This window comes from Pinus tabuliformis, chromosome 8 (genome assembly GCF_031772625.1).
Source record: "Pinus tabuliformis cultivar Carrire ecotype Pingquan chromosome 8, CPIR1, whole genome shotgun sequence".
Classification (NCBI taxonomy): domain Eukaryota; kingdom Viridiplantae; phylum Streptophyta; class Pinopsida; order Pinales; family Pinaceae; genus Pinus; species Pinus tabuliformis.
In genome coordinates this window covers 691,375,863-691,388,819 of record NC_142294.1, presented here as the reverse complement: position 1 = coordinate 691,388,819, position 12,957 = coordinate 691,375,863, and the positions used below count along the sequence as shown (strand labels likewise).

The following is a 12,957-nucleotide window of genomic DNA, read 5'->3' as shown; positions in this document are numbered from 1 at the left end:
TGATATTCAAAGTGAAATAAAGCTCTTTTAGTTTTTTTCCAGAAGAAGATTAGATGTTGCACTTGGTACCATAGGCCTTGTAAAAGGGTTGTACTCCATTTTAGTTTACGACAGTAGACTTATTTCTAACTGCTCCATGTACCCACATATGATATAATATTTTTCATTTTTGGCTTGCTGAATATACAAAGAGAAAATTGCTTAACAATATTTCTTAATTTGACAACAATTTTACTTTTATTTGATACAAGAGTGGAGGTAGTCTTAGATTTTACCTATTTCTCAGTAGTTGTTCTCCTTCGACAACAACATCATCCTTCAACAAATACATTCTAGCTTGTACAGAGGAAAGTCGATCTTTAGTAGAGGGCACATAAGAGATCCTCTAATGGAGGCGCAATAGTTTAGTAGGATCACTGGATGAAGCACATGTATGAATGTATTGTCTTCAATTAGGAAGGCACAGTTACCCATCGAGGGGAGGGCATGCATGAATGTAACAAAATCACAACATCACAAAGATGTGGTATTTGTTTTACAACATCACAAAGCTCTCGCTGATCTAACAAAATCCAAAGCAAGGTTTGTTTAGCTGAAATATTTGAGATATTTTATATTTGACAAAGATCTGTTTCGGAAAGATACAGGAGGAAGTTTGTAGATATTTTGTTCCTTCAATTGATCAACTTGTAGATATTTTCAGCAAAATCTTGTTGGATTCCACCTTCACTAGTTTGTGACATTGTATTGCCATTTAGGGGTGATATTGTTTTATAATAGCATCTCTCTACACTCTTATATAGTTTATTGCCTTTGAAAATGTATGGGTCATGTAGATTTTTCATGGGTTTTTCTTTCACACTGAGCACAGGAGAAGACTCATGGAGTTCAGGGGTAGTTGTAGGATGCAAGAGACTCTTGGGTTTTTTTGAAATTACGTCTCACCATGAAGTTTCACTTCGGCACACTTGACACATATTTGAACTAGGGTTATGATTACATTACCTTTTGTTGCATCACTGAGGCAAAGCCTTGTTCCTATGTTGAAGCTAAGGCTCTGGATCCCATTGGTGAATAATATGAGGAAGGGAGCCCTAGAATAGGAGCCTCCTATCACATTAGGAGCCTAGAACATGATTTATGGTAAGGGGGGTCATAAAAAACAAAAAGGAGGAATCCCCTTGCACATTGGAGGTCCAAAGTATGAAAAATGGTAGGGAGAGTAACACACCCTATCTAGGACGATGCCTAGAGCATGATAGGTGGAAAGGAAAGAGGCTAGAGGATGAAAACCCTTACTTGAATGATGCCATGTGGTGGTAGAAGCTCTTGTATGGTTAAAAGGATGACACTTGATGAGAAATGTTCTACTTCAAGGGTGAAAAAACGAACATTTTGGTAACCACCCCTTTGAATAGGGATGTCTTCTGCATGAAGGCTATTAAAGTATTCTAAATCACCTTTACAGGGTGTTACATATTATTTGTGGCATATTCCACATATTTGGAGGTGTCTTTCAATTTTTAGATATCTGGGGCAAGGGCACTTTGCTCAAGACACATTCTACATTAAAGGATGTTAAAGCTCCTTTATGAGGTTTTTATGTATTATTCAAGGCATATTATGCATATTTGGAGGTGTGTTTCATCTTTGATATATTTGGGGCAAGGACACTTTGTTTGAGGCTACATATTTGAAGGAAAGCCCTTTGCATGAGGAGATACCATGTGGTGTCGTTGACATGGTCCAAGCCCCTAACAACAAATGCATACTATAAGGAAATGAGGAGACGGGAAGTGGCAAGTGGATCTATGCATTGGAGAAAGAGGTCCCAAGGCAAATTTGTACTTGTGAGCCAAAGAAAGATCATATTAGAACATCATTATCACTCTAGAATAGGAGCAAATAGGGTTTGGAGAGCTCTCTAGAGAGAGTGCTAGGGTCAAAGAGGTCCTAAAGTGTCTAGGAAAACCTTAGGGAGATTCCCCAAATTGGGAGGTGAATCAAATAAACTATAACCTACCCTCTCTAAACCCTAAGAGGGACCAAGCCTTAGTTTGGGGGGATGGAAGCCTATAAATGTCAACCTTTTGGCTTAGTCATGACTCCTAATCTTAAGTCCTTGAACATCTTCATGTGTATCTTGTAATATAGTTTTTATCCTATGTATTATGAACTTGGTCACATGTTAGGGTTGACTATTATAAGGCGGTTATGATTAATATCCTATATAATCAAGGGCACTTGCTCGATTTGATTTTGGGCCTTTTACACCACTTTCTTTCTTCTTCTCGTTTCTAGATCATTATTTATTTCTTTCAATTGGTATTAGGGTGTGTATGGTCTTAAGAGCATGCGATCATTGATCAAGCCATCATGACCCATGGCAGCTTTGAAGGGATAAAAGGAAGACGTGTTGAAGCCAATGCTGCCATTGGAGTTTGATTCTTGAATATCATGGAGATTAAGAAGAATTATGTTCCATGCTCAAGGTTAATTAATTGCATAGAAATGAAAGGGTAAGGCTTACAATATTAGAACTTCTGTAAATGTTTTCCCTTGGTTAGTTTTTAAAGGTAATGGCTAAACCAGCAATTACCTTTAAAAAGATCCAATTCATTTCTCAGAGTGGTGCAAGTATTGCACTAGGCCCTCTTTATTTTGCATGGCCACATTTTTGTTCAGGCTAAAGTTGGATTTTTGATCTTCTTTTTTTGGTTTTTTCTTTCTTCTTGTTAACCCGTAACAGGGTTTCTGCAATAGAAGAGGGGCTGTGTATTCTTCCTGACCAGTTGGCCATTGCGGTGGCACATTGATGAAAACCAATCTATGTTCTGAAGGACACAATCACATTATATACCACCTCTATGCCATTTATGTAGATCAAAGTGCCAGACATTATGCACAGATTGAAGTCAAGGACCATGTAGGCTGGTGCCACTTGTTCGAGATTCAACTCTTGGGAAGAACACCATTTCCAAGGTCCTCCAAACTTGTAAGCAGCGGCATACAGTTCAACTCTTCATTTAGTTGAACAACACTGTTGGTGGACCATCCTTAGCATTAACCATTTTCTTACAGTGAGCTACTTGGTTCTTGATATTCCTGACAAGTAGAGCTACCCTTACTAGCACTCAACTGTGTAAAGCGCCTTTTCCAATTTTTCCTGAATCACTGCCATGTTAACTCTGTCCATTGAAGGAATGCATGCAGAAGTTTTTATATCCTTTGTTTTATGTTAAAGTGTTTGGATCAAACAGTAAACATGCAGGTATCCTCCTTTTTTTGTTAAGGGCTTTGTAGTCCCTCATACCCTAGTCTACCCAGATTGTGGAACATGTAGTTTAAGGGGTTAATTACTCTGTCTAGTGAGGCATTTTGTTAATTACTCTGCCTAGTGAGGCATTAACAGTAAACATGCAGGTATCCTCCTTTTTTTGTTAAGGGCTTTGTAGTCCCTCATACCCTAGTCTACCCAGATTGTGGAACATGAAGTTTAAGGGGTTAATTACTCTGCCTAATATTGTAAGCCTTACCATTAGAAGGCTTACCTTTAATTGCATTGATGTGCCATAGAGCAATGCAATGCATCTGGATACTTGAAGTCTTGGAATTGCAGAGCAGCATTTACTTGATTCCTTGGTAGCTGTTTGAAGATCCTAACCAAACTGATGTTTCTTTCAGAATTGTGGTTCTTTTTCATAGTAGTATAGTATGTTGTTCTTGAGATTACCTTTGGTTCTGTTCTGAGATCTGTAGAGAATTGTTGAGAAAGGGGGAGGATAGCTTCATTTTAATTTTAAAGCATCCCTCTACCCAACGTTAAGCTTGATGGGAAGAATTATCCTATCTTCAAGTGAAGGGTGCTAAACATATAATTGAAGAATTGATTGTTTAGACTTGTGGAGGGTAAGAAGACAAATTGCACTATTGCTAAAGAATTAGTAAAGATTTTGGCGCACAATGAAGATGTGCAGTACATTATAAGTTTTACTATTGCAGATCATATTGGTCCTCAAATTAGAAGTTTGATTAGTTCTTGTAAGATTTGGACTAGGATTCTCTAACAGAACAAGGATTCTCTATTCTAGGAAATGACTGTATGCATTTTAAATGATTGGTTGTGTATATCACTGTTTATACGATACGTATTCAGGATGTGCAAGATCAATTTGGAGCAGTTGATGATAGAATTGATCCTAAAGTTCGTAGTGCCACCGTTCCAATGGTTGAAAAAAATGTTTCAACCATTTGTGACCAGTGTGAATGCCACTGATAAAGTGGCTAACTTTCTTGGTGGAATGTTACTGCAGAAAGAACATTGCTGGAACAGATTCACTTAAAAGAGTGTATACCGAGCACTTACACTGAAATCACTAAGAAGAAAGGGAAGAAGTCTGCATAGAAAATTTTAAATGAAACTTCACAAAAAACCCTTGAAAAATGATGTTGTATCAAGCAGGGCCATTATTGCAGAGATTGTGTCAAGGCCCATTACCACAGTAAATATATATTATTTAGAACTATGTTGTAATTTTTGTCAGGGTTCATGTTTAGGTTCAACTATCACTAGCTACCCTATTCTGGAAGAGCTTTTGCTCTCCTGAAGACATCTTGATCTAACTCTTCATTCTTTGTTTTCACCTCCATAAAAAATCTCTAGTGGATTTATAAATTTTCCTTTTATTGTGACAGACTATTTTATGTGGTATTGTTGGCATACCTCCTTCAAATGGTGTTATTCCTGAATCTCCAATGCACATGAAAGGCTTAGCTACCCTCAAACATCAGGTACTAATATATTGGAATTATCAATTGCAGCTTCTCAGGGAAAAGACATAATTCAGACATTTTATAGACGAGTAACTTACAAGTACTTTTTTTACAGTTGGTGCTTAGCAAGTTAGTGACAACAATATGGAAAAGTACGCAGAAAAATTCAACCTTAGGGCAATTATACAGAAACATGCAAGAAGCCTATGAGCAAATGCTGACCCTAATGGTTTATCAGCCTCCACCTGCCTTGGTAATGGTCTTATTTTTGAGTTTGGGTGTTTCATTTTATCTAATTTTCCTCTCCCTTTATTTATTTGTCTTGTCATGTCCCAACCATTTATGCAGGCACTTAAGGAATTGAAAGAGTCCACAATTCAGTTGGCCGCAAGTACTGGGAATATGGATGCCCCAGTTGATGAATCAATTTTTAATGTTGACAAGGACGTGGATGACCTGCTTCTTGTTGAGGTGAAAGAACAACAATTGAGTAATTTGTTGCAATGTCTGATGGTGGTTGGCTGCCTTGTAGTAATGCCCATCATTAGAAAGATCCCAACTTCTGTGCTTTGGGGTTACTTTGCCTTCATGGCCATAGAGAGTTTGCCAGGAAATCAATTTTGGGAAAGGCTATTGTTTCTTTTCACTGCTCCAAGCCGTAGATACAAGTATGAACTTTATTCAAACTATAATGTGATTGTATTTAATGCTTGTAATATAGTTTTCAAAGCTGATCAATGTTGAACTGATGGTTACAGAGAACTTTAGGAGTATCATGCTACATTTCTTGAAACGGTGCCTTTCAAGACAATTGCCACTTTCACCATTTTCCAGACATGTTATTTGTTGGCATGTTTTGGTATCACATGGGTGCCTATAGATGGTGTTCTCTTCCCACTACTAATCATGTTGTAACTTGTTAGTCCCAGCGAGGCAGTATATCCTTCCCAAGTTTTTCAAAGGAGCACATCTTCAAGAATTGGATGCAGCAGAGTATGAAGAAGCCCCTGGAATGCCATGCAATATAACAGTGAGTGCAAGACACATATCAAACAAATTTTAAAAATATTACTCAATTCTATTTCATAAGCCCTGCAACATGAACAATAATAAATTGAACTGTAACATATATTCATTGCAGGAAGCTGGAATTCAGGGGTTCGGACTAGGAAGCATGGGAACAGGTGCAAATGATGGCGAAGTTTTGGATGAGATGATTACATGAAGTCGAGGTGAGGTCAAACACACATATAGTCCACGGATAACTAGCTTGAGTGATTGCACACCAATTCATGGATCTGAGTCTGCATTAAGTCCCCAAGTTGCAGAAGCTAAACAAATATATAGCCCCCGTATAAGTGAGATCAGACAGACACATAGCCCTCACAGAGGGGAAAAGCATTCGGGCATTCCCCTGGTTAGTCAAGAAAAAAATATGAGTCCAAGTGCATTTGGTTTGACGCCACATAAACCAACTTCCAATTAGGTGTTTGGAGTATAAATCCTCGGCTAGTAATCTTTCCCTTGAGTGAGCATATCTTATGTTTAATAGTACATATTTTGTTGGCTTATCATTATTTAATCATTGTGCCATAAATCACTCGGTTGTATTTGGTGTGTCTTCACAAAGAACCTCTGTCCATCTCATAGGACAGGGTAGACCATATAGTGCGTGTAAAAAAATGTAATGGAAGTCAAGCTTGAATTATTTCTGTTTTATTGAAGCATGAAATCTATTATGTCAGTCTTGTGGTTTTGTAGACCCCGTGGTATTAACGGGTCCTGTGAGTGGTTTGAGCTTCATAGAAAGTCATCCTTATTCTACCAGTTGGATCATAACCACAAAGTTTGCAGCCTTTAATGTTTCATTGAAATAAAAAATGTGGAAATTAATCTTGACAAATGAAAAGGAAATGGTAAGGCTTACAATATTAGAACTTTTGTAAATGTTTTCCCTTGGTTAGTTTTTAAAGGTAATGGCTAAACCATCAATTACCTTTAAAAAGATCCAATTCATTTCTCAGAGTGGTGCAAGTATTGCACTAGGCCCTCTTTATTTTGCATGGCCACATTTTTGTTCAGGCTAAAGTTGGATTTTTGATCTTCTTTTTTTGGTTTTTTCTTTCTTCTTGTTAACCCGTAACAGGGTTTCTGCAATAGAAGAGGGGCTGTGTATTCTTCCTGACCAGTTGGCCATTGCAGTGGCACATTGATGACAACCAATCTATGTTCTGAAGGAAACAATTACATTATATACCACCTCTATGCCATTTCTGTAGATCAAAGTGCCAGACATTATGCACAGATTGAAGTCAAGGACCATGTAGGCTGGTGCCACTTGTTCGAGATTCAACTCTTGGGAAGAACACCATTTCCAAGGTCCTCCAAACTTGTAAGCAGCGACCTACAGTTCAACTCTTCATTTAGTTGAACAACACTGTTGGTGGACCATCCTTAGCATTAACCATTTTCTTACAGTGAGCTACTTGGTTCTTGATATTCCTGACAAGTAGAGCTACCCTTACTAGCACTCAACTGTGTAAAGCGCCTTTTCCAATTTTTCCTGAATCACTGCCATGTTAACTCTGTCCATTGAAGGAATGCATGCAGAATTTTTTATATCCTTTGTTTTATGTTAAAGTGTTTGGATAAAACAGTAAACATGCAGGTATCCTCCTTTTTTTGTTAAGGGCTTTGTAGTCCCTCATACCCTAGTCTACCCAGATTGTGGAACATGTAGTTTAAGCGGTTAATTACTCTGCCTAGTGAGGCATTTTGTTGGCAACAAAGCTTGAGGTTTGGCAGTCTCAGAATTCAGTCATACATTTTAATAGAAAAATAGAGAGGCAGCATAATGTTTCAACATTAATAGAAGTCTAGTTTCCAATGAAAAGTGTTGAACAAAGAAAGCATTAAACATTCATAGCACAATTTGCCGAATATGAACTTGCCAACTTAACAAAGATTCAAATAGGTGAGATGAGATGATGAAGAGATATTCTAAAAATTTCCATACACTGGCCTCACAAGGAAAGTAGGAGAGAGAATAGGAGAATTATATTAAGATTTTCAGAATGAATGTACAGAATATTCGATGCCTATATCTATGTGCCATCCTCTTACATATTGAAGAATAATTATGATTGAACTACATAAATAGTAATAGGTTAACAATAATATATGTATGACCAATAACATAAGAGATTATATATGAATGACTAGAATAAAACGCTGAAATAAACTAAATACAAACTGTCAATATCCAATTAACATAAAATGATATCATGAGTAGAATTTTTTTTATACGGATAGAGAGAAATGCTATCCTCTTCAAGTAACAAGTAGCCCCTATTTTATCCTAAGATAACAGCTATAATTCAAATCATGATTTGCTAGATTCAAAACCCTAGATTTAGAAATAAATGACTAAATACTACAAGGAAATAGCATTACCCCATAAGCTTTTTGAGATGCAAAAATATGCTCCTTTTGTGGTTCATTGTTGGCTCCTTCATCCACTATATCATGTTACATACAGGCACTCTTGCTAGCTCATGTTGAGATGGAAATATATATTTTTCATGACAGTAAAACATTTAGATAATGGAAATAAAGAATATGTGCATTCAAGTTAAATCAGATTTATCTTGAATGGTTGGGAAGATTTGTTATTATATTTAATAATTTAAGTCTTGTAAAACAAATTCAGAAGGAATAATTTAAGTCTTGTAAAGCAACAAACTTGAAGAAAAACAAAGAATATGAAGCCATATACAAGGAATATGAAGCCTGTGTGTTATGTTAATTTATCAGCAGTTTTATGCTCTGCAGTATAATCTGTGAGAAAATTGGCTACAATATTCAACAGACAGGACATTATGAGTTTCTCAATTTGTGCTATTATATGCTATAGATTTTCTAACCGATATCTTGAAAACGCGGTCTGCACTTGCCATCTATGCCTGAGTTCTACAGCGGTTTGTTACTTTCAAGCCATGCCTAATGTCATATTGTTTGTTGCAACTTTAATGTAGACAACTAACCAGGAAGGCATTGGGTCATTCATAGAGGATGCTTAGGCATGATTCCAGGATTTTGAAAATAATTGTGATTTCCATCACTAGTCATAGAACTTGATAGAAAGTTGGGATATTCATTTGTGTGAATTTATGTTTGTGTGTTTACATACTTTCTTATGAATTAACTAATGCTCAGCAGTAGTAGACATTGGACAAGTATATTTGTATACTTCTGTTTTAAACTGAAACAAATCCAGGGCTAAAAGGAATGGATTGATTGCACTAGTCATCCTTCTATAACTTTCCAACATAGGCTAGAGTAAATAGATTGTAATTTGGGTAATTTTTCTAACTGCAAACAGGAACATAATTGTGTATTTGCAGGGAAGCTATGATGGCCATTATGTCAGGCCAGGTGATCGCACTCCCTTGATCGTGAGCATGATTGTGATCAAGATGGAAGACTTCATAGTCTAGATTGATTGTTTAGCAGTGATAGTTAGTGGGCTCATTCACAAAAGCTTCTATTTCACTAATCCTTTTTATAGAGTTGTCAGATTCAATTTCCAAAGGTTTTAAGTACACTATAGAGTTGAGTTCTGAGAGAGTTGTGATTCACAGTGTTAAGTATAGCAGCTATGACACTTGAATGAAGACAAGCATAATAGAGGTATCAGACTCTGTTATAAGCTTACCTACATATTATAAGGGACTTGGTTGGTTTTTTTATAATTTTATAGACAAGTTCCATGTCGTGGAAATGTGAAAAAAAATAGTGATATTGCCACCATGTGGTTCTTATCATATATGGTTTTATACTTCTTCAAAAAATTCTCTAAGAGTTCACAATGCTAAAATTCACTAGGACTTTACAAAGTTTTATTATTTAGTGAAAGACTTGCCAAGTTCTTACAAGATTTTATAATTGAGTAAAATATTCGCCATGCCTGGTGAGAGATTCGCCAGAAAATTAGATATACATATTATATTATTTATAAAATCGCCTTCCATTTTTCCTATAAACCATGGAAATTCGCCCAATTATTATATTTATAAATTTGGGCGGGGGTTCTTAAAATTTTCCCTGATTACCATTGTGGGAGGATTATGATAACCTTTACGCCCATCGAATTGTATTTCCATAAGGTTTGAAATAATGACTAAGAAAGTTTTGAAATCCCGTTTGAATCATATAACTTGCCTAATATCATTTACTCCGCCATATCATTATATGACTCGTTTGTCATTTTCATTATGCAAAAATATTATGTTTTAATACAACGCATACGTTTAACACATTTCTTTGTTGTATGCAAATGTTTTATTGCATATATATTTCCTTATAAAATATTGCTTTTGCTTTTTCCTTTGCACATGTATTTGAAATATTTCTCATATTGCGCATAATCTTAAGTTGTGTGTGCACATGTATTGCCTTTTTGAAATATTTCTCATAATTTTAAAATGACCATTTTTAGGTCATGTTTAAAATTGTTTCCATAAGACTAATGCTTGTTTTTTTGTGCAGGTTCAACTTTTTAAATCCTCACTTTGATCCCTTTTGTTTTATGGAAAACTACTTAGGGTTAGGCTTATGAAATGAATATGGAATGTAGAAAATAAATATAGGTAAATAGAGAATGATATTTAGGGTTATGAAATGTTAGGGTTATGGAATGAATATAAGATGTACATATGTACATTGGATTAGGTATAGAGTAAATGTAGTAGGATGGACATAGGCTAATGGGTATAGAATGAGGAAATTGTGATGAATATAAAATATGCATTCAGGTATTAACTCAATTTTAACAAAGTCTAAAAATTTCTACAAAAATTTAAATTTACAAGAGCAAAATTGTGCACATACTATTCTTGTACTTCCCTGTAGTATTGGATGAATTCTGTTGTTCTTTAACAATATTGGATGAAGTTGTCTTGATTGAATATTGTAGATAGATAGAGCTTATTTATTCTTTCTGTTCTAGCATCCTTCATTGATTCTGGTCCATTGATTGTTGATGTCGTTCATGTCCCTCTGCAATTGATTTATAATAACTCAGGTACCTTTTGTCATGTACGTTTTTATGCAATATATACATGTTTTTGCTAAAATTTCAGATCCCTCTACAATTGATTTCAAAAATATTTTGAGGTCCCAACTGCCAACAATACAAGTTCCATCGTCAATTCAGCTACACAACTAAGTATATTTTTGCAAACCTTCCCCCTTGCTTATGGGAAGACTTGTCCTCAAGTCTTGTTGATTTTGGAGGATGATTCCTGCAAACTAAAACTGAAGAAATGGTAAAACAAAATAGAGAATTCATATTGGCCAAACAAGTTGGTCTTCCTATATGAATTTGAGTTTGTATTGTGCCACTTTCGTGGATTTTCACAACCAAACTCCTTTATTATTTTTGATCTTTTTCTATTTTTTTTCTTTTCTGATGGAGGTGGGGTTTAATTGAGTTGGGAAGTATGAAAATCTTATGGAAATAGATTATATCGAAGTCATGATATAGTAGTAAATCTAGACTTCAACATGCATGGTCGTAGAGCTTAACATACAGTATGGATGATGGATCAAATCATGAACAATATGAATCCAATATGAAAGGCTTATTTGGAGATTGATGTGACTTGACATGGTACTGAACTTGACTCCTTCTTCTGATGATTATCTTCATGTCTTTTTGCGTTGATCTCAATCATGTTGTAGGGTTTGTTGGTGTTGTTGGTCAACATTGAAGAGCAGGCTTCAAGAGTTTGAGTTTCATTGAATGAACTCAACATCAGGGGAATTTTCACTTTTCTTTGACTTGAACATTTGTATTCATATTCTGGAATATGAATTTGACTTTGAAAATTACTTAATCCATGGAGTTCACTCCTTCATTCTTCCTATGACCTGCAAAAACATAACACTTGCCTGCAATACAACATTAGATGATGGAGGAAGAGAGGTTTACACTCTCTCTTCTTCCAATAAACATGTAAATCATTACAAGAATTGCTTAGAAAACAAGTCCAAAGATTATATACAAACAAATTGCATTTATTTACCACTTTGAGGAATGGTGGCCAACCTAGACCTCCTAGCGGTATTTTGTTTACAAAATATTTGTTTGATATCCTATTAGAGTGATTCCAAAGCCAAGTTGAGGTGAATTCATATGGCTACCTCCAAAATAAACAGGTTTCCAAAATGGTTTAAAATGATATGGTAAAAGTTATAAGGAGTGTCGTGTTTGATAGAGCTGCTTGTTAATTTTTAACTAGACCAAGAGTCACTGTTTGAAGCGTAACTTCTTCGATAAAGATCAAATAAATGTGATTACACTTGGAGATTAAATTCAATTCATTTTTTTATTTCTACTAGAAGAAGGTTTTAAAAATTCTTAGGCTTGATATCACAAAATTGGTGATGAACAGACCCAGGAGGCATAGTTTTACTATACTATTTTGAAGACATGCTGTCACTAAATGTGGCATAAATTTTTCATTTCAAATCCAAACGGGATAATTCAAATTGTGTCTTAACTAGACTTGAATATATATCTCCCATATAAAATTTTTTTGAAAAGAAGATGATTTGGTATTTCAAATATGCCAATGAACAGTCAAGACCTAGAATTGTCACCATGCAGATTTTTCGACAAGCAGTTAGTATTTCAAGACTAAATTTTTCATATGATACCTGTTTGAAGTGATTCAAATTGATTTGGAAACTAGATTCCAAGGGCTATATTCCTTAAGAATTTAGGATAAAAATATTTCCATTAGACACCTCAAATATAGGCTGTACTAAGTCTGTCCTCAACATTTCACTTGAGACCTAGTTTTGATTTTGATCACATTTTTATTTGTGATATAAATTGAGAACTTCAAAATGGATTCCAAAACTGGATTTCAAAACATGATTTCAAAATTATCCTATATGGTTACCAAAAATAGGCTTGTTCTTACTGCATTTTGCCATGTAGTCCTTTCAAATAAATATTGAACAATGATTTGAAGAAATTGTTTGAAACAAATTTATTATGGAAGTCTTATTGTGAATTCATTCTACCTGTTTATTTATTCTATTCTATCCTATTCTATTTTAGAAAAATAATTCATTCTCTCAAGTATAAGAGAATTTCTAGTGCATCCATTTTCGTAA

At 35.2% G+C, this 12,957-nt stretch overlaps 1 long non-coding RNA gene across 1 annotated transcript; it reads left to right on the top strand.

Moving 5' to 3' along the window:
• The first annotated feature begins 5,313 nt into the window (after positions 1–5,313).
• On the top strand, positions 5,314–6,194 carry LOC149237485 (uncharacterized). The gene is made up of 3 exons (XR_016245276.1): positions 5,314–5,441; positions 5,532–5,803; positions 5,915–6,194. It is a non-coding gene; the product is annotated as an uncharacterized LOC149237485 (long non-coding RNA).
• The last annotated feature ends 6,763 nt before the right edge of the window (positions 6,195–12,957 follow it).